The sequence below is a fragment of the Cyprinodon tularosa genome, unplaced genomic scaffold (assembly GCF_016077235.1).
Source record: "Cyprinodon tularosa strain WSP-4 unplaced genomic scaffold, ASM1607723v1 ctg54, whole genome shotgun sequence".
Taxonomy (NCBI): Eukaryota; Metazoa; Chordata; class Actinopteri; order Cyprinodontiformes; family Cyprinodontidae; genus Cyprinodon; species Cyprinodon tularosa.
Genome location: NW_024039274.1, coordinates 1,084,362 through 1,106,683, shown reverse-complemented (window position 1 = coordinate 1,106,683; position 22,322 = coordinate 1,084,362).

Here is a 22,322-nt window from a genome sequence, read left to right as displayed (position 1 = left end):
CGGTCTTGGTATCAGAAGGTCTGGTATTGGTCTTGGAAGAATTGGTCTAGACTCCGTCCATGTTTCTGAGGACTGGGGTTGGCACCCCTGTTCTCAAGTGATTATGAATGTTGTCTGTTCTGGACATCTAATTACCTTCTTTTAATTTATTTTCTGTTTAAAATGAACCACCAGGCTCAGCAGGAAGTCTTCCTGAAAGATGAGGTTAGGCTCAATGCAGCATTGTGTGCATAAAAAAAGTCTGAACCACTATAACTATTAGAAAAAGCTCTGCCTCCTTTAACTGGAATCAATTTGTCTCTGTTGGCAGAGGAGAGCTGATTAGATTAGACTTTCCATAGTTCTGCTACTTCAGATAAATTCAATTAAAGACCTGGGTAATATTGAAAGAAGTTTAGAAGCTGTAGCAATCAGGTAGCCACAGTGTTGTATGAGAAATAAAAAAAATCAATCTGGTCTTTAATTTGTGAGACAATTAATGGAAAAATTGAGCTCACCTGAGGAAAGGATATTGTACAGAAAAGAATTATTGCTCTGTGTTTGATAACGCTCACCACGTTATGAGTGATTCTATTTAAAGTCATGCCTTTCATATAATTAAAAGCACTTTCATAAAAAAGATGAAAAAAATACAAGTCAGTAAGTCCAGCTGTCAATGGGCGAGAGGCGGGGTACACTCTGGACAAGTTGCCAGTGCATTGCAGGGCAACACAGAGACAAACAGGACAAACAACCATTCACACACACACACTAGAAGCCAATTAACCTAACAGTCATGTTTTTTTGGACTGTGGAAGGAAGACGTAGTACCCGGAGAGAACCCATGCATGCACAAGGAGAACATGCAAACTCCATGCAGAAAGACCAAAGGGCTGGGATTCTAACCTGGAACCTTCTTGCTGCTTCAGCTATATTTTATTATGAATAATCATTAGACTTAAAAAAAAAAGACATGATTTTTATTAGCTCCCATAAAAACCATTACTAATCTATCATTCCAAAGGAAATTTGCTTTTATTTATATTTTAATAGAAACATATACGTAGCTCACCCAGACAACATGGCAAAAAATACATAGTTCAGTTAATCCTGTGTTTGGCCAGTGGCAAACAATAGGAAGCAAAAAAATCCAAAAAAATCCAGCTGATCCAGCCTGGGATGTGGGATACTTACTGAGATAATTATTCCCCTTTTTTACAATTTAAATCAAAGACAATTTGTTTAAATTGCATATAATTTTGCTCATTCTTTGTCATGCTATTGCAAAAGATATCTGCTTACTCTCCCCACTCTGGTGCTCTCTGCCCACCACACTTCTACAATGTCCTACTCTTCTCCTTGTCTCCATCTCTGTTAGCCTCCAAAGTGAGAGCTGGCCAGTCGCTGCCTCTCCCCTGCCCTGGTGCTCTCTCTGCCAGAGGGAGCGTTCGAAATTAACGCTGTCCGTATTCAGTCTCCCAATGTGGTTCCTTAATCCAGATGGGGGCACGACCAGTTGCTTTGTACCAGTTTTAAAGTTCTCTCTTCCAGGTTTCTTGCTCTATTTCCAGCCACTTCTGTCTGAGTTCCAGAATGTCATCTCCCTTTACCTCTTGTCCAGGTGAGCCATCACCAAAACAGGATAGTTTTGGATCCCAGATAAAAGCTCTATGGAAAGTGGCCATGATCCCACTGCAGCTTGTGGACTCCCCTGATTGGGAGTATCTCTGCAGGATCAGATGGACCCAGGAGCACTTGGTCCAGTAGCCCTGTTCGGGTTTTCAAAATATATAATGAATAAAGCACTGCAACTTGCTCCATAAAATCCAGTTCAACCATGTTGAGGTGAAATTGACAACCAGCAGATCATTTGACGTAGTTGAACCTTTTGATCGCCACATACATTGTTTTAGTTTTACACATGGTAAATCTATACAAAATTTTACTTTTCCAGCTTAAGAATAATTCCTCTTGAAGAGAAGAGCTTCATTTTCTCCCCAGTGTGCTTGTATTGTGTTTTACCCAGCTCTAAATGCTACCCTTAGCCATAGTCTCTGGTATGGCTTAGGTATCCAGAGCTTGTTATATATTTTTTTCTTATCAGCAATATTCAATTTAATAATCTCCTGTCATATATTCCTGACTTATACCTTTGTGAATACTTCATAATTGCCGCAACATTTATTAATTGAAGTAGATACATCCACCCCTTTTGCCCGAACTTCCCCACAGCGTGATTATGAGCAGGTACTTTCCATCCATATTAAACTTTGAGGTTCACAGCAGGGTGAGTATAAATGAAAGAGTCGGCGGCCCTGAAGTGCACAAATGATCACTGTTAGTGTAGGAACTGACGACACTGAAACCCATTCAGAGTAGTAGCTCTGCCAACACACTTACACATATTTATTCTGACCAGTATTTATCCAGTCTAACTTGTTTTAACACTGCTAGACTGGAACCTGGTATTAGCTCTTGTGAAAACACCAAAAAAAATCATCATGTCTTAACTCTCTCTTGTGTGTTGCAAAACGCCCTGTGGGGTAATAGCTGTCTGCTCTATTTAGGCAAAAGCCCCTTAAACGCTCTACATTTAGCAGCAGCACCACCACAGCCCACACACACTAAGTTATGCTTCTCCCCCCATGTCTCCAGACAGTTTTCTTTTCGACATGAGGTCTCTGAGGCTCTTTTCAAAAAACCTGTAAATGGTCCCAGTGTAGGTCTGCTCCATGGTTACACAGGTCTCCTTTCATTCTGAAAGTCATATCTGTCTTCCACAAACACTGGCACTCCCCCGTATTTCAGAGAACTGTATTTTTTGCTTCTTGCTTTATAATTTGTGAAACAGTTTGAACATTGTTCACCTCTTGTTGCAGTTCTTAATCATTTCCTATACTCCCTTTGCAATCATACTGCCTGTATCACAACAGCATAATCAGATATGCACTGACAAGAGATTTGTTACTGGCCTACAACTAATGTTTTTTGTCAAATCATATTTACATTCTTCTTTAAGAAACAATTAACATTTTTTTTTTTTTTAGCCTTTCTGCTATGTTTTCCAGTGTTGTAGTACTCGAGATTGGTCTTGGTCTCAAGACCATTTTTTGATGGTCTCGTCTCGGACTTGACCGCATTTGGTCTCGGTCTTGTCTCGGTCTCTGGCGCTGAGGACTCAGCATTTTATTTAAAGACCGGTCAAGACCACAACTGTGGAAATAGCCTAACGCTAATCATCAGAATATTATCAGTTTCTTTAAGATCCTTCTTTTTATTGGATGCTTGGATTCAAATCCAAGCAATAACCTGTCTCATTGGTAAATGCATGTTTTTTTTTTTTGTTTTTTTTTTTTTTCCGCTGTCACGCCCACCCCCTTTCACCTCAGCACTTTCATTGAAAGTCACAAGTGGTTGTCTGAGAACGGGATAAGATGTCGGCCAAATCGAAAATTCGACTAATTAATTCACAAAGAATATATTTGTAAAGCAACACTGAGAAAAAAAGCATACAGCGCAATATAAGTTCTGCAGTGTTTCACTATCAGAGACGGTAGGGACTACGTCCAACTTTTATTGACACCTTGAAAGAAAGCACAAAGAAAGGTAAGCTACGTACATATTTAAGTCCTTATGTTGTGACAGTATGTTATGAGACCGACAAGCTGTGAAAATATTGAGCACTTCTGCCTTTTCTCCATGTTCCCAGTGCTAAGTAGAGAAATACACCGCTTGGTCAAAAACAAACCATCTGATTCAGCAACAGGGTCTTAGAACTGAAAAAAGTCAGTCAGGCTTTTGAGCACGTATTTCAGTGGGGTTTGTATTTCTGCAGATGTCAGTAATAGCTCAGGGAGGAAGTGAAGGAGATCAATTAATTTTTTTCAACAAATTATCTGTCTCATAACATATTTTTACAACTTGGTGACAGATATGGATTTATTTAAGAAAAGTTATATAATATAGCTTTAATCTGTATATGAGAGAGAAACAAGAGAAATGATTGGCCTGTTTTCAGTTTTACACATTTGCACATTGTTTTGAAAAAGCACATTTAAAAACAACATAAATGTATGTACTGTTCATGAAAGGCAGAGAAAGTACTATTTTGATCGACTTTGATTAATTGTTTGAAATTCTGTGATTACTACACAAAAGTACTAAATAAAGATGTTTATGTTTATTGCAGTTCTGTGTGTTAAATATCTAGGTGTTTTTATGTGAATGTGGGTCTTTTAGATCAATGTTAGTGATTTTGATCATGTTTCACATTTTATTGTCACATACTGGCGCTGGTCTTGGTCTTGACTCGGTCTCAACTTCCCTCGGTCTTCGTCTTGACTTGGTCTCGGACCCTAAAAGTCTTGGTCTTGTCTCAGTCTCGATACACTCTGGTCTTGGTCTTGTCTTGGTCTCGGGTTAGGTGGTCTTGACCACAACACTGATGTTTTCATTCACCTATATTAGGAAAAGACCATCATCCGTGACAGCTATCGTTACTGCTGTAAAACAGTGTCTGAATTAAAACAAGAGAAGCAGGTATTGCATCTTGAGGTAGCAGTCAACATGTTTAGCTTTACTGTCAGTTTCTGTCTATATCGCCTAGAAAGAAAATTCCTACTTTATCACATTTTTTTCAAATAAAAGTAAATCTCTATTGTACCCTGGACTTACTATTCTGTCTCACAAACACTTATACACAACTTAATGGCAACTTAGGGCTGGGATTCACCTCAGGGAAAGAAATCCACACATGTAAACCTAATGCAGAAAGGGCACAGTCTAGTAGTAGCAACTGCCATGTTTGGTGAGACAAAGGCTTGAGTAAATTTCAGACAGGTACTCGGGAGCAGCATAGTAATTATAGGAATTGTTAATAAATGACAAAAATCTACAGAATCCTACAGTCCAAAAAAAAAAAGAACTGAGCAGAGGATACAAGCATGGTATGAGTGATCATATGGAAAGGAAAATAACCTGTGGGTATAGATAGGCCCACACTGAGGAAGGGTTAGAGAAAGAATAGGCAAAACAGGCGAGAAGCTGAAAGAGTCAAAGGTGGTGTAGAAGATACAGAAACAAGAAATTTAATGAAAAATAACAATGTAATAAGAAGAAACTCTAAATTTAAAAATGCTTGTAAATTATAGAAGACTAAACTGGTGAGTAAATTACCAATAATGTTGGGATCTGGAGAAGTACCACCTTTCTCCAGCAGAGTGCGCCGTGGGTCTCCTGGGCTGGAGTCCTCCTGCACACCTGGATCTCGTCAGCCCATCAGGAGACCTGCTCTACTTAAGCAGCTGCCAGACCTTCCTTCAACGCTGCAGTGTTGACCAAGTTTGGTTAGCAAACCGGAGCCTCTGTGATTACTAGAATCCTTGTCTCCCAAGAGAAACCCAATTCTAACCTGCCTCTGTCTTCTCACTCACAGGAAACCTGTCTCTTGTCTGAAGCTCTGGATGAGCTTAGCCTGTTACCTGCCTGCCTGCCCTAGAGAGCCAAACCTGAAGACCTCACTCTGGAATCCACCTGCTGCTCTCAGGGAAAGAGCTGATCAGTCAAACCAAGGTCTGTCACTGGAAAGTCAGAAGCTAGACGCTGCTGCTGCTGAGCACTCTGCTGAACCAACAATCTCTGGACCCAACCGGTTCCCTCTCTCAAAGGAGAAAGCCTGAACCTCTTCAAGGTATTTCCAGAAACATCTGAAACTCAACAATTCACCTGTTTAACTGGCTAATCAAACTATCCGTCTCTGCAGACGCCAGAGAATCCTGCCCGGACCAGTTTCCTGAATCCAGTCCATGTTATTATTGTGAAAACTTTCAATAAACTCTGTTGAACTTTTTATCAGTCTCCAGTGGTGGTCTGCATGTGGGTTTAATTCCTAAACCAACCATGACAAATAATAATGACGAGGATAACTAAACTTTGGAAAAGGTTGTTGTGACAGATATACTCATGAAAAACGGATATCAAACTGTAACTACAGCTTCCAGCATGCCTTGCAGCACTGACACCACATTAGAGGTGATAGAAACCAAGAGGGAACCCCACGCCAGTCCCTCCCTGCAGCTGTAGCTGCTCCAAGGAAAATGTAACTCAACTTAGTGAGGTGATGTTTGAAAGATGTAGTAAAGCTTATTTAAGTTTATTTGAGCTTGAAATCTACACAAACTGATAACCTGTAGACTTCCTGATTGCATCTTGTACAAAGCTGCTCCAAGATGCCACTGCCTCTGTTTATGTCCAAAACCAGGTAAATAAGTGGCTTTGGAAAATTCTCCTTTTCAAAGTAAATAAACTCTGGTTCATCAAAACCGTGGCTGCAACGTTTTGGATCAACTAAACATTTTTAAGTGAAATCTGAGGACTTCCTGATAAGATAAATAATATTAATCAAAGTCCAGCTTTAAAGTAACAAATGATGGATTTGTTTCTCACATCACTCCCAGACAAGATATAACTAAGTTTTGCAATATTCTGGAAATGAAAGAAATTTCTAGAAAAATCTTTTAAGTGGGATTCAGTCCCAAAACATTTCACCAAGTTTTTAATTATCTGAGATCAATTTGAAGTAACTGACCAATCAGCTTCTTTTTAAAGAATTTGTACCAATGACAATAAATTCTAATTTGTCTGCATTAAAAAGCAGAAAATCATCCAAGGTGTATGTCTTCAGGAAATACCTGTAGTCTTTGTTTGGCTATATTTTGTTTTTTCTCATAAACTTAAACTAAAATTAAAAACTTTAGAAATCTACATGTCAGCCCATTTCAAGAGGATGGTGTCTATTCTAAGAGGGGCGCCTTCAAAAGTGATTAATGTGCCGCTCTGAATGCCACAGCTTCTGCATCAGACAGATAATGGTTGTCTGCCTCGTGTCAAAGTCCTACTCAAAGGAAGAAATGAAAAGTATAAAGAAGATTCCTTTTCTTTACACAAACACATGTAGGCATGCGGTGCGATTGTTTTTTGCCAAAACGTAGTCACACACAAACCCACATGTTTGCAGACGGTATTGGGGAAACCGAAATACCACACTGTGTCACACAATGCTGTAGTGTAAACCTTGTACCCTTCCTGACATGTATACATAGTCCCACAGCACAGTATTTTATGTATCGCGCACATACCCAAAGAGTGTCATGGTTTTCATTTTCCACTGTGTGACTGGTGACCCTAAATATTTACATTGCTCGTCAAAGCCTGTGCCTGTGCGCTTTCGGATCTCAGCTCCTGTTACAATCTAAGAGGGCCTCACTGGTAGCCTCGAATGAAATAGTCATTTGTTTTTGTCTCTTACCAGCAGAGTGGAGTTAACCACTGTTTAAAGTATCTGGTCCATTCCTGGTCACAACATCTACCCTCATTTTTTATTTTTATTTATACACTGGAATGTATAAATGCCCTTCTAGTGACTGATCCCTGTATGAATCAGTGAATGATGATGGAAGTTCTCTTTCCAACCCAGACAGGGTTACACACATCCGGTCAGACAGGAAAAGTAAGCTGAGCGTGCTTTGTTGTTGACAGAGCAAAGATCTATCCGAATTTTCTTGATTTGGATTATGGTTGTTTGACTGTGAAGAAAATGGCTGAATCAAACCTGAAGGATAACGTGTAAAATTCCCCCTAAAAAATGTACAAGTCGAAGGCCCTTTCAATGCGAGACTAAGAACAGATCCATGGTTGGTTGAAGCTGGGTAATTGACCTAAAATCAACTAATATCGTTATATTATCTCATCATCCTGTTTTCTGAAGGGTCCACATTAATTAGAAAGCAAAAAAGCTGCGAAACAGATGAATGATGTTGTGAAAGAGAAACAACCTTTTTCCAATATGTAGACTGAACAAACAAAAATGACCCAAACACTTAAATTAATTATTCATTCATAGTCTGAAAACACATATAAAGTACATAGATATCTTATTGGGTGGGTATATCCGCTAACTATCCACTTCTGCCACTTTCCTCCAGACAGCATATATCCTTAAAAATAATCGATTGGTAGTCATGTTTTTATGAAACCTACATTTAATTTGAATTCTCTCCTGGAGAATGTTTTACAGAAAATTACAATTCTACAAACCTGTTCACCCTCTAGGGATGGTCCATTTATCTGTGAGCAAGATAACATCTTGTTAAAATACTGTTTTCTGAAATTTCAAGGCATTTCCCTAAAGAAGGTTATCATGTCTTTTGTATTGAATACATGTGAATAAAAATAAATTAATATAAAATGTCCTCCTTTCAATTCAAGTCAGTATATTTATATACCACTACTTCACAACACATGTCATCTCAAGGCATTCACAGGGAGAAAAAAATCAGATCATACATTTATATCAATCTAAGGAAACACAGTTGACTGCATCCAGTCATTGACTTTGCAGGATTCGCTTCTCCTGCATGAGCATGTGACGACACTAGTCGTTCTCTCACATTCTGTCATTGATTCTATAGCATTCCCTCATGCCAAGCATGTATTTAGCGAGAGTGGAGAGAAAAAAATCTTATTTTTACAGGGATGAACCTTCAACAGAACCAGAACCGAGCTCAGTGAGAGGCGCATTCTGCCCGTACAAAGACTGACATGCAAAAGAAACATCTGATTCATAAATACTTTTTGCTTTGTTAGCAGAAGTATAGTAATAGTAAACTTTCTCCATTGGTTGCTATGTTTAGGAAGTGAACTGATAAGCAGATGAGCCAGTTTTCATACAATAAGGCATGAATTAGAACACATAAAGGTAGGGACTGATCTACCAAATAGTGCAGAATTCAAGAATAGAAATTGAATGAAGCAGAATAATGAAAAGTGGTCCCTATGTCCTCCAGCAATCTAAGCCTACAGCATCATACAGTAACTATAGAGATAGCTCAGGATAACCTGAGCAACTGTAACCTGTATCAGCACAGAAAGTTTTAAGCCTTGTATTCAAATAGGACATCGGCACATACTGTGCGGTAGCATATACGTACAATCTAGTAACCAAACATGTAAACTGCTTCACAATTTTTTTTTTTGTTGAGAATAGATCAGTCTCTACTATTTCAAGCATTCTGACGTAGTACCATGATCGTGCACCACCTGTGCTGTAAATAAAGGGGTGAAATTTTATTATTACATATTCCTTCATCAACCTATACTGTAATAGTTTCATAAAAAGTAGGAACTACTGGGAAAAGATCAGTGGGTGCTAAGACAATGTCAGGTTGAGTGGAGGTTTGAAGGACCCATGGCAGAGATGGAAACTTTTCTAGATTTATTGTTGACCCAAAAGAAACAAAAGTAAAGTCCAAAACAGAATAAAAAATAAAATAAAAAATCCAGGAGATGTCAGGGAAAACACACATGATGGTAAAAAAAAAAAATCACAAGGTGTATATATGAGACAAAAACAGAGAGCAGGCTAATCAGCATATTGGAAGCAGGTGTGGAAAGAAGAATCTAGAAAGGAGCTGGTGTCAAACTGGTTCCAAAAATGGCCGTGTGGCTGCAGGATTTCTTTCCAACCAAGCAATAGCGCACCAGACTCCATTCATCTCATCAAGTCATCGTGGTAAGACTGGACTCACTTGATGAGATAACAGGAGTCTGGTGTGCTACTGCTTGGCTGGAAAGAGAACATGCAGCCACACGGCCCTTTCTGGAACCAGTTTGACGCCCATGAGCTAGAAGAAAGGAGACCGACACAAGAGGGAAACAGAGGGCAAACCAAAAATGCACAAGAACTCAAATACGTTTATAAAACACCACAAAATGGGAATTAAACCAATAAAACTAGAAAACACAGAAAAACACTAACTGAAGTGAAACTGAAAACTCAAAAAAAAAAAAAAAAAAAAAAAAAAAAAAAAGTGCAGAATCATGACCCCTGAATCATGACAGACACCTACTGTACTTGACAGGGGTCACAAATATTCTGAAGAAATTATAACTACAGATTATTATGTGACTTCAGGATTAGCTCAGGAACTGTTTCAAATAAGCTCCATTAACTTATTTTCCTAGGCTGTTGAACTGCATTCTAGCCTTATATCTTTAAGTAAAGTCCAAAAATTAGCTGAAGGGATTTAGTTACATTGCTGGATTCCAAAGCAATTAAACTGTATCCTCTGGAGTGATGCTCAGTAGAACCTAACTATTTTGGATGAGGTATGAGAAAGGTGGAGCCAAGGAGAAACGTCTGTCCAGATCGAGCTGTTCACTCTACCTCCTCCTGCATCTCTACTCACCCAGCAACTAATCAAACACCACTCTGTTTCCAACTGTATGCTATATCAAAAAATACATTTTAAAGGAATAGTACACCCAAAACATGATTAGCCTTCATTTTCTACTCACCCCCATGCTGAACAAAACTCTGGAGTACTTTTTTGATATCTCAAATGCATCTGGAGATCTGGGAGGCTTCTTACTGTCTGCTGACATTCAAATAATGGAGGTCCATGGCGCCCGAGGCAGAAAGGTCCATAAAAGTCCACAAAAAAAAGTGTCAATATTCCTCCATACTGCTCGTCCAATGTATTCCAAGTTTCCTGAGTGTGTAGCATCCATAATTTACTCGAAACGAAGTCATTTAGAAGGTTTTTAGAGCATAAACAGTAGTGTATAGGATTTCCTGAAAGCGCGCACATGCGCGATCACGACGCTACGGAAGCCGGCAGACCAAACCAGCGCATTCAGCTCGGCAAAGAACTCATGCTCTTCCTCAACACTGAAGTCCTCAGACATTTTTCTTTCGTTGTTTCTTTCTTTGCACAGGTAAACGGCACATTTCTTCTTCTACGCTTGCATTATTGGAAGAGCAGACGCTGAATGCGCACTTTCATCTGGTTTGGTCTGCTGGCTTCCGTAGCGTCGTGATCGCGCATGTGCGCGCTTTCAGGAAATCCTATACACTAGAGTTTATGCTCTAAAAACATTCTAAATGACTTCGTTTCGAGTAAATTCTGGATGCTACCCACTCAGGACACTTGGAATACATTGGACGAGCAGTATGGAGGAATATTGACACGTTTTTGTGGACTTTTATGGACCTTTCTGTCTCGGGCACAATAGACCTCCATTATTTGAATGTCAGCAGACAGCAAGAAGCCTCCTAGATCTCCAGATGCATTTGAGATATCAAAAAAGTACTCCAGGGTGTTGTTCAGCATGGGGGTGAGTAGAAAATGAAGGCTAATCATGTTTTGGGTGTACTATTCCTTTAAGCCTTGTCTTAAAAGCAGACAGGGTGTCTGCCTCATGGATTAAAACTATTTGGTTCCACAGGACAGGAGCCTGATACCTAAAAGATCTGCCTCCTATTCTACTTTTAGAAATTCCAGGAACCACTGTTTAGCCTGCTATGTTAGTAACATAAGAAATAATCATATGTCTTTATGATTTAAAATTGTATTCTGGATGCAACAGGAAGTAGAACCTGTCAACTTTCTGCTTGATCCCAGACTGGCATTGAGTTTTATATAGATTTTAATTTGGACTTTGGATTTTTTTTCCTTTCATCTCACTTGAGATAAAAGGGCTTATGTTTTTTCTGCCATATATGCTTACATTTTTAACATAAAATAAGGTCAAACAGACTTTGTAACATCAATTTAATTTTAAAGTTTCAGCATCCTTCCATAATTTATCTTCTTCCCATCAACAAAGTGGAAGGGTTGTGTTCCAGTTTCTCTCGAATTTATGAGTTGTGGCCCCTCGGGACCTCTGTGTTTATGGAAAGTCATGAATTGTAGCAGGGCTCAGTTAACTCAGGGGCATAAAAGACAGTTGTACTAAAAGAAATGCCATGATGGCAGGACAACATCTATTCAAAGACACTGGGTGAAAAGTCTGAACAGCAACTTTTTGTATCACAGTCTTATGTAATGAAGTTTTCCCCATTATTGTTGCAAGCCAGTAAGAATATAAATATAAATAACAATAAATAAAAAAAAAAAATCCAGAAAGGAATCTTTCAAAAAAAATTATTAACCATAGAGAGAGCACTTGTATTAAGCTTCAAGTAAGAGGAAACCGTATAGAAAAAAAAAGTTAAAAAGTAAAAATATAAAATTTTAGAAAGAAAATATATATAAAAAAAGGAGTTTCCAAAAAAGATTAAAAAAATTCAAACAGAAGTTTTACTCTAAAAATGTTTTAATTAAGGAGTTTTTCACAGTTCCATTTCTGGATTTAAATTTTCATTTACCGAATGTGTTCTTTTCTTTAAATAATCATGGATTAAAATTCACTCTGTACTTTCATATGTGGATTTATGAACATTTAAAGAAATGAACATGCCTTGGTCCAAATCATTACATTGTACAGTACTCCTTTCAGATTTTTTAGATTATTATTCCTCTTGGACTTCCAAACCACTCTGAAGACCTTTATAGCCTCTAACAGCTTTCATTCCAGCTCAAATCATTTGTTCTACATGCTTAAAAAAATACTTCTCCAATCAAAACCTTTTGTGAGCTGTTTAGATGTTCGGATAGAGGTTTCTCATCCTTTCCCTCTTTTATTATGTTAACTAAGAATAATATATTTAACTGAAATTTACTCTAATTTAGTTCAGTATAACCTTAAAGGAAAATGAAAGCATGCACCGCATTTATCCAACTTAGCTAATCTGAAGAATCATCTGAGTGAAGACACTTATTTATTGTAATCAAGTTTATGTCTCATTCTGTGTCTCATCCTATATTTTACTGTAATATCCCCAGTTCAACCCCCAGAGCAAAATTTTTTAAATGTACGCAATAAATAAATTTATTTACATCTGACATAAAGTAACATAACAAAAGCTGGGTGTTTATTTATTACAGTAATTTGGTTTTAAGTTTTTTGCTCTTAACTTTGTGAAGGAAGGATTTATGTCTGCCTTTCGACAAGCTGCACCAGGTTTTCAGTCTGGCAGCTCTCAGCCAGCTGCAAAGTGAATGAGCCATACTCAACCAGTGTTTGGCCCATTGTTTTCTCCTTGGACCTTGGATTAGAGACCTTTTTGTTGGCAGCACTTGGTGATGCTGTCCGGTCAAAGGCATCTTTTCTGGACTGCTGTCTGCCATCTGTTTGCCCCCACTGTTCAAGCAGACCTTCCACTCAGTACTACAGTTATGTGGTAGCTCCTGCTGTTGTCCCATAAGAACTGAGATTTTAAAATAGTTGAGAACCTTTTATTGAGTTTAAAACAATCCAATGGATAGAACTATACAACAGTAGGTATTCAGTTTAGCAGGGGGAGGACTGAGACATCATTTAAAAATCAGATAAAGAAATATTCTGATTTCTAAGCTTTTTAAAGTAAAATAATTAACTGTATGTAGTTGGTGTTTTTATTTTCCCTTTGTCTGACCTGGTCTGCATTTAATTTGTACTTGCACCATCTTTAGGTCAGTTTGCTTAATCATCAACTCCTTTTAGCATTTGACTTATGTTTTCAGATTGCTACCTTTGCTCAACCTTTTGTTTAATATACCGGCTTATCTTTAACTTGTTTTCTATGTTATTTTTTTCCATTACCAATTTGTTCAAAATTATGTACCTCAATAGTTTTTCCAGTGTATTTTTTTTTTTGTGTATATAGTTTATATATATAGATAGATAGGATATTTATGTTTCTGGATAAAGTGATACGGTTATGCTGCTGATAATTTAATTCTAAATAATTTATATTGACAATGATAGATGTATTTCTTAAAGACGACAACTTCAGAGATGCACTTTAACCTTTTTGACTTGATGATAGTAAGTCTTTAAGTGTCCCCCTTAAGGTGGTTGTCTCCAGTGTGGAATAGTCTGGCATCACTGCTTTGGGCTTGATCTGTGAGGAGGAAACAGGTGCTTAACACAAAACCCAAACACCAGGTATGTCTCCAGGGTTAGGTCCCAGCTACAGTACTTTGTACTCTTGGGGTCCAGTTCTCGAATGATGTAAAAATGGGGCTGCATATGAACAGATGAATTGGTACAGCATCCGTCGTAATGCCGACACCACACAGCTTTATTGTGGTAAAGAGAGATTTGCGCATTAAAATCATTTTATTCAAAAACCATTGCTATTCACAGGACCCTAGGGCAACTCAGTGACTGAGGGAGAAAATGGGAGTGACGTTTACGGTAGAGTGACAGAGTAGGAACAGTGGTTTTGCTATGGACAGCTGCAAAAATTTTCATGGATTAAAATACAGCTATGCCTTTGTCATAGATTTTGCTTCAACCCCCATAGGGATGCTATTGGATTATTTAAGTTAGCAAATTAGGTGAAGCAGGCCAGACGAGATCGGGAAAAGTTGGAGGATTCCTTGATGTCTCTTCTGTGGTTGTAACATTTCAATAAATTTTGTAACATTTTAAGAAGGATGTGTTTTTTATTTTGTTTCCTCACTAAAAGAGTCCCTTGTTAGTTCAGTGAAAGCTAATGTCTGTGCTGATGTAACCCGGGGCTTTCAGTTCCGGCTCCACATCCGAGCAGAGATAATGTTGCTATTACTTAACACAGACAAAAAGACGCAAGTCTGGAGGAGGGGGGCTGTCTGTACATGACATTGAGATGCAGGTAGTGAAGTTAGGCTCAACCCCTGAAAAAAATCGTATACCAAAAAAAACGATTATATGTTACCCAAAACGTAATGATTGCTAGCATTGCAAGTCAATATCGGATCACCTTATTGTAGTTTGCAATTGGTTGAAAGCGTTTATTTTAGATTTTATTCACACATCTTGAAATATGATGGATACTGGAGCTCGACTGGGGTAGTTGGACGGCATGCAGCAGATGTCTTAAAATTTCTCTTATTTCCAAAACTTGACAGGAATGGAACAGAATTCATAAGGATTACCAAGAAAAGCATGAATTCCACTTTTTGCACAAACCTGATGCAAGAAAAGCATTCTAGCAAAGCTTCAGCGCTTAGAAAAGGTAGATTTTACACGATAAAGGTCATTTACGGGTGTTAAATCAGTGAGATTCAGATTTAAAACATGCTCATATTTTGTCTCTTTTAAATATGCCTAAAAATGGCAGGTGTCATTAATTTGTAATTTATTTCTGTGTTATTTTTTTTATCAAGAAAAGTCTGGATGATATTGAACAGGATAGAAATACATATCAATATACTTTAGGGGCAAAAATGTCTGTTTTACTGTATACATCTTGTTATGCAACTGTATTTTTAGAGTTTGCTGTTCAATTTAGTATGGAAGGATGCTTGAAGAAATGGGGGTCGCCGTTGTGTGAAACCTCGTCCCCTGGCTGGCTTCATAACGCCTCTCAGTCACCCAGCAGCCCCACATTCTCCTGAAGCTCTCTCAGGTTGTTTGTTCAGGCTGTCGCTCCAGGACAGCCCACACAGTTTGGATGTTCTTTTCCCAGGCAGGAGCTGCTTACAACATGTTTGCTTTCCCTACACTCTCAAAAGGCCACATTCACCTCAGCCCCTAAGGAGATAGGGACCATGCTATATGAAAGTATGTAGGCTGTGGTGGGCAGCTGCACTTTGAAACTAAGTGCCTATTGAGTATGTGCAGGCAGCCAGGGGTTGCCTTGGTGCTTTTATTTGTTTGTATTTGCAGTTAAATTCTCCTAAATTCCCCATGAATCAAGATGTAGTTTAGATAATCGGTAATTTAGATGTTTCCCATGAATGGACACACCCTAATAACCATAGGAGAATGGTTGTAAAAGAGTCATCTGGTTGTTTGATGTTGGTGTTGATAATACCATTTTCTGTTATTATTTAACATCAGCACATTTTATTTTCTAGGACACATGTTATGTTGTCAGTATATATTGGAGGGCTGACATGATGTCATACTCTGGGAGAGCAGTCCCTGTAAAGTCAGGTTTTTAGTCAAGACAAAGCAGGTGCCGTTTATCCCTCTTTAGCATCCATTGTTAGCGATTAGCCTAATTAGTGAGACTAGCTTTACTGAAGAAATACTTTCTGTGTGTAATCCACAAACAATATGATGAAGCAAATCAGGATATCCCACAGAAAGACCAATGAATTACAATATATATATATATATATATATATATATACAGGTGCTGGTCATAAAATTAGAATATCATGAAAAAGTAGATTGATTTCAGTAATTCCATTTAAAAAGTGAAACTTGTATATTATATTCATACATTACATACAAACTCATAAATTTCAGATGTTTATTTTGTTTAATTTTGATGATTACAAATGACAACAAATGAAAATCTCAAATTCATCATATCAGAAAATTAGAATATTGTGAAAAGGTTCAAAATTGATGGCCCCTGGTGCCACACTCTAATCAGCTAATTAACTCAAACCACCTGCAAAAGCCTTTAAATGGTCTTTCAGTCTAGTTCTATAGGCTACACAATCATGGGGAAGACTGCTGACTTGACAGTTGTCCAAAAGACGACCATCGACACCTTGCACAAGGAGGGCAAGACACAAAAGGTCATCGCTAAAGAGGCTGGCTGTTCACAGAGCTCAGTGTCCAAGCACATTAATAGAGAGGCGAAGGGAAGGAAAAGATGTGGTCGAAAAAAGTGTACAAGCAAGAGAGATAACCGCACCCTGGAGAGGATTGTGAAACAAAACCCATTCAAAAATGTGGGGGAGATTCACAAAGAGTGGACTGCAGCTGGAGTGAGTGCTTCAAGAACCATCACACACAGACGTATGAAAGACATGGGTTTCTGCTGTCGCATTCCTTGTGTCAAGCCACTCTTGAACCACAGACAGCGTCAGAAGCGTCTAAAGAGAAACAGGACTGGACTGCTGGTGAGTGGTCCAAAGTCATGTTCTCTGATGAAAGTAAATTTTGCATTTCCTTTGGAAATCAAGGTCCCAGAGTCTGGAGGAAAAGAAGAGAGGCACTTCATCCACGTTGCTTGAAGTCCAGTGTAAAGTTTCCACAGTCAGTGATGGTTTGGGGTGCCATGTCATCTGCTGGTGTTGGTCCATTGTGTTTTCTGAGGTCCAGGGTCAACGCAGCCACATACCAGGAAGTTTTAGAGCACTTCATGCTTCCTGCAGCTGACCAACTTTTTGGAGATGCAGATTTCATTTGCAGTCCAACAGGACTTGGCACCTGCACACAGTGCCAAAGCTACCAGTACCTGGTTGAAGGACCATGGTATCCCTGTTCTTAATTGGCCAGCAAACTCTCCTGACCTTAACCCCATAGAAAATCTATGGGGTATTGTGAAGAAGAAGATGCAATACACCAGACCCAACAATTCAGAAGAGCTAAAAGCCACTATTAGAGCAACCTGGGCTATCATAACACCTGAGCAGTGCCACAGACTGATCGACTCCATGCCACGCCGCATTGCTGCAGTAATACAGGCCAAAGGAGGCCCAACTAAATACTGAGTGCTGTACATGCTCATACTTTTCATGTTCATACTTTTCAGTTGGCCAACATTTCTATAAATCCTTTGTTTTTATTGGTCTTCAGTAATATTCTAATTTTCTGATATGATGAATTTGAGATTTTCATTTGTTGTCAATTGTAATCATCAAAATTAAACAAAATAAACATCTGAAATATATGAGTTTGTATGTAATGTATGAATATAATATACAAGTTTCACTTTTTAAATGGAATTACTGAAATCAATCTACTTTTTCATGATATTCTAATTTTATGACCAGCACCTGTATATATATATATATATATATATATATATATATATATATATATATATATATATATATATATATATATATATATATATATATATATATATATATGTGTGTGTATAGTCTTGCTTGCTCTCTCTCTCTACTGTAGCCTGTATAACCTGTTAACTGGCCACATCAAAAATCAGCAGAAATATTTAAAAAAATTTGGAAAAAAAAAAAAAAGAATTAAATCAGCTGCTAATCTTTAACCCTAGGCAGGGTCTAGCCCCCCATATAAAACTGTTGTAATGTCAGACAGCAGCATTATTTTCTCAGTAGGAAGCGGCAGATTTGGAGGCACCACATACATTCTGTAAATCGGACATGCAAGATAACAGGTTAAATTGAGGCCATGTCACAATGTATTCTTCAAACAAATCACATTTTTTATATAGACTTTATTCCATGTGCTTCCTCTGAGGTTCTTTTATAGACATCACTAATACCAAAAATAGCAAGTTCTTCCCCAAGTAAACCATCATCTGCTCTGATGTCTTCCAGTCAGGTTTCTGTGCAAATCACAGTACAGAGACTTCCCTGATTAGGGTGTTTAATGGCACCCATATAAATTTAGACTGTGGAAGAACCACTGTGCTGGTTGATAACTTGATTTTATTATGGCTTCTGGAAAACTTGGTTAACCTATCTGGTACAGCACCTAACTGTTTTAAACTTTACTTGAAGAACTTGGACTATTATTTGTAAGAAGTATACGAGAAAAATCTAATGCGGGGGTTCCCCAAGACATCTACATACACCCAGAACTACGACCAAACATGGAGAAGCAGCATTTAGTTCCTATGCTTCACCTATCTGGAACAAACTCCGAGGACACTGTAAAAGCTGAAAGCCTGACTTATTTTAAGTCAAAGTTAAAAACACATTTGTTTAAATCTACCTTTGACTGTTGAAGGTAAACAGTGCATTGAGGTATTATTAGTTTAATTTTGTGTTCCAACCATTTTATTTGCTTCACCTGCAACCATGGTTATCATGGTTTTGTCTTTATTTGCCCTTATAATATGTTTAGTTCCCCTATATTTTATTGATTAGTTCATGTAAAGCACTTTGAATTATCTTTGTACTGACTGTGATATACAGCTAAACTTGACTTGCCTTGCCTTGCCTATCACTCAAAGGATTTGTTAGCCTGCCCCTGTTATTTTTGTGGTGTGTGTACGGGGCAGGTCAGGGCTCAACAAACTAAAGTCTGTTTTTCTCTTAGTATTTGTTTATTCTATTTGAAAAAAATGGTAGAAATGGCTAAATAATGCCGAGTAATGTGGCTATCTGGTAGGGTTGGGCTTATTACCTGTCTCTTCAGTGTTCATTTTAAGAGGCAATGGCTGGTGCTACAGTAGATCTGGAAACTATGCCTCGATGGTACTTGATAATCATCCTTCATTCCCGGCTTTTAAGTGGAAGGTTATTAGAACTGATAATTACAAAGATGCCTGTTGAAAGGTGGCTATTATAATTCGCTTTTGTAATCTGTACAAATGCTTTACATTATCACTAAAAAAAGGACAAAATGGCTTAGAAATTTTTAAATAATCCTAAAGGAAAGTTGTTGAAAAGGTATAACTAGTGAGAAGGAAAAACACAGAAAATGCAAATGACCAAATAACCTACCCCATGTTATGAGATTTTTTTTATGAGTAGATATTCATCATAGTCAAATAACAGTTTACAGTTAAAAGGGAAAACAAAGGAAAGAAAAATAGCTTGTGGAATTTTTAAACATGCCATATCTAAAGGGAGGTGCATTTTGTTTTAATGCAAAGTCCTGCAAACAGCTTTATTAAAAAAAAACTGTTGTTATAAAGATGTTTTCCTCATGTTCACCTCACCACCCTTCTGTTGGTCCTCTACAGTCATTAATTTACTAAATACATCAACACATTGAACAGCAAAGCTGAAAATGTAATTAGTTTTAAGAATGAGCAAGAGTCAGGCAGATTATCTTGTCAAACCTCGTTATGAAAATGAAGGTTTAGACTAAGCTATTAATCCCTTTCACTACATATCCTGCATTGTCCTGCACAACAAACTAATAAAATATACATAGATTAGAAATCCAGCAAAGTTGGAGCCAGAATAAATCAGTATATAGAAGTTATGACAGTTTGAAGCTTTTTTATAACATTCGTATACTTGTAGTGATTGCACATATGTTGCTAAGCAGTTTTTCACTGGCATAACAGGAGAAATAAAAGTTAAACCATCATTGGTGACTTATTGCTGTTCCCATTGAGCTGCAGCAAACTACAGTGGCAGGACCCATGGAATACACCATCAGCACATGTAATAACTTTTAATAATGAAATTATTACTATTTTCATTTCTGAAATTGTATCAGTTCAGCTTCTTGATAAGTCCAAGAGTTGTTTAAAAATTCAAGAGATAATTTAGCATTCAATCAACATTTTTTATTACAACCCGATGCAGACATTGAATATGGATTAATACAATAATCTAATTGCCAATCATTGCTTCTTAAGTATCAATATTTCTCTGAAGAAAATATAGTGAGTATCTTTTCTATAGAATTTTGATATTGCTTTTGACGAAATGGCTATCAAAGGAGGTAGAACACAACATCCAAAAGGTAATCCACCAATGTATGGTATTTCCTGTGGAATAAATAAGCAGTTTAAGTCTGTGAGGCAAATGCCCTATCTAATTTTAAGGCAAGGCTAACAACTTTTGATAAAGCCTATAGTTAGAGTGGATCAGGTTAAACTGAGCTATCTCTGTAGTTATGCTGCAATAGGCTTGGGCTGCAGGATAACACAATGACCACTTTCATCATTCTGCTTAAGTCCATTTACATTCTCTAATTCTGCAGTATTTATCATTTCAATCCCTAACTTTATGTTATCTCTGTTTCTCATCCTAGTAGCTTCATCTGGACTTGTTTTTTGGGTGAGAGACCATCCTGGAGAAATGCCATCAACAGCTTCCATTATAGGTGATGAAGCTGGGTCTGTTTTTTTTTTTATTGCTTAATCCCTTTTCCTCTCCTAGACATAGCCACAGACTACTGTATATGCTCTCTTTAGTCCCTTTGGCATGAAAACTTACTCAGACCTTTTCTCATTAACTGTTTTCTCCAAGAAAGAGCCACCCATGGAGCCAGTTTACGGTTATCTTTTTTAACATAGAAAGTTGGTTGAGTCATTGAGCCTGGTTTTGCTGGAGGTTTCTTCCTGTTAAAAAAGGCAGTTTTTCTTCACTCCTGCCACTGCATGCATGTTTAATGTGAGGGATTGCTGCAGAGTAAACAACATAATGCAAGTGAATAGTATCGCCACATGCTCATCCAGGAGGAGCCCATCCTTCAACGTGACAGACTCCATGCACCCACCTGGTTTTTCTTTGAAAACTTTTTGCCAATCTGACTGGATGATCTGAATGAATTGTCTCTGTAAAGTGAAATAGGTTGACATGTGTTGTGAATTGGTGCTATAAAATGAACTGAAATCTTTAATTTATTCTCTGCCTGCCAGGCAGGTCATTATAGGTCAACAACAAGGTAGTAAATTCAGATGACAGACTGAAATGGCTGCTTTATCTCTGGTTTTTCTTCTGTAATCTTTGAACTTTACAAAGCTTTTTATGTTTTTATTTAAGGTTGTGTTACCAATATCTGAGGCCTTTGCCAAACACCTTGTTTTCTGTTTAGATTAAATTACACAAAGGTGAGCTTCAATTGTGAGTTTTCAAGGCTTTTGACTAAACTAGATTGTATTTTGTGGAAGAAAAATAGAATTGTTTTCAAAGAAAGGTATATCCCTTTACTTTTCCCTGCATTTTTCAAGGTTGTTTCAAGCTGTATCAAAATGTGAAAAGGTTTAAGAGGACAAGCAAGTGGTAAATCCAGTAGTCCAGTTGTAAAAAAAAAAATAAGAAGGGGGGTGGTGGATTTTTTATTTTTTTTGGAAGCATGCATAGCCCAGACATGGGCAATGTGGAGTCAACAAGTCATCTCCATGTCATGTATTTGTTCTACCCAGCCACTGAAGCAGGTGAGTCCAATCTTCACCGTGAATTAACCTGTGCAGATTTGACTCACCTGGTTAATTGGCTGGGTAGATTAAATACATGACATGGAGATGACTTGTTGACTCCACATTGCCCATGTCTGGCATAGCCTAAGTAATATTGTCTATTATCCTAAAGCAACGTGGGGTCGTTGTTACATATCAGGTTCGCTGGTCATTGATCTTGACCAAGGCACCTTACAGTAGAACTGCAGTCAGTCCCTGGACTGGCATGGCTATCAATGCCCCTACGTAGTTAGGGACAAATGCAGAGGACAAATTTCCCACTGGGATCAGCTTCATAGTCTTCTTTGATTTGATTAATTTTGCTCAGGCTACTCGTAAACCCACAGCCCACAGGGCGACAGTGGCGTCGGATGTAGGAGTTTGCCCTGAAATCAAACGATAGATGGTTTAAGCCCCAGCTCCGACCTTCAGTGTCCTTGTGTCGGTGGGCCCACAGCTGCCCTGGGGCAGCTGTGGCTACAATGTAGCTTGCCACCATCAGTGTGTGCCTGAATGACTGAATGTAGTGTAAAGCACTTTGGTCATGTCTCCTGACTTGAAAAAGCACTATATAACTACAGGCCATTTAGCATTTACCATCAAATGCTGAAAGGGCAATATT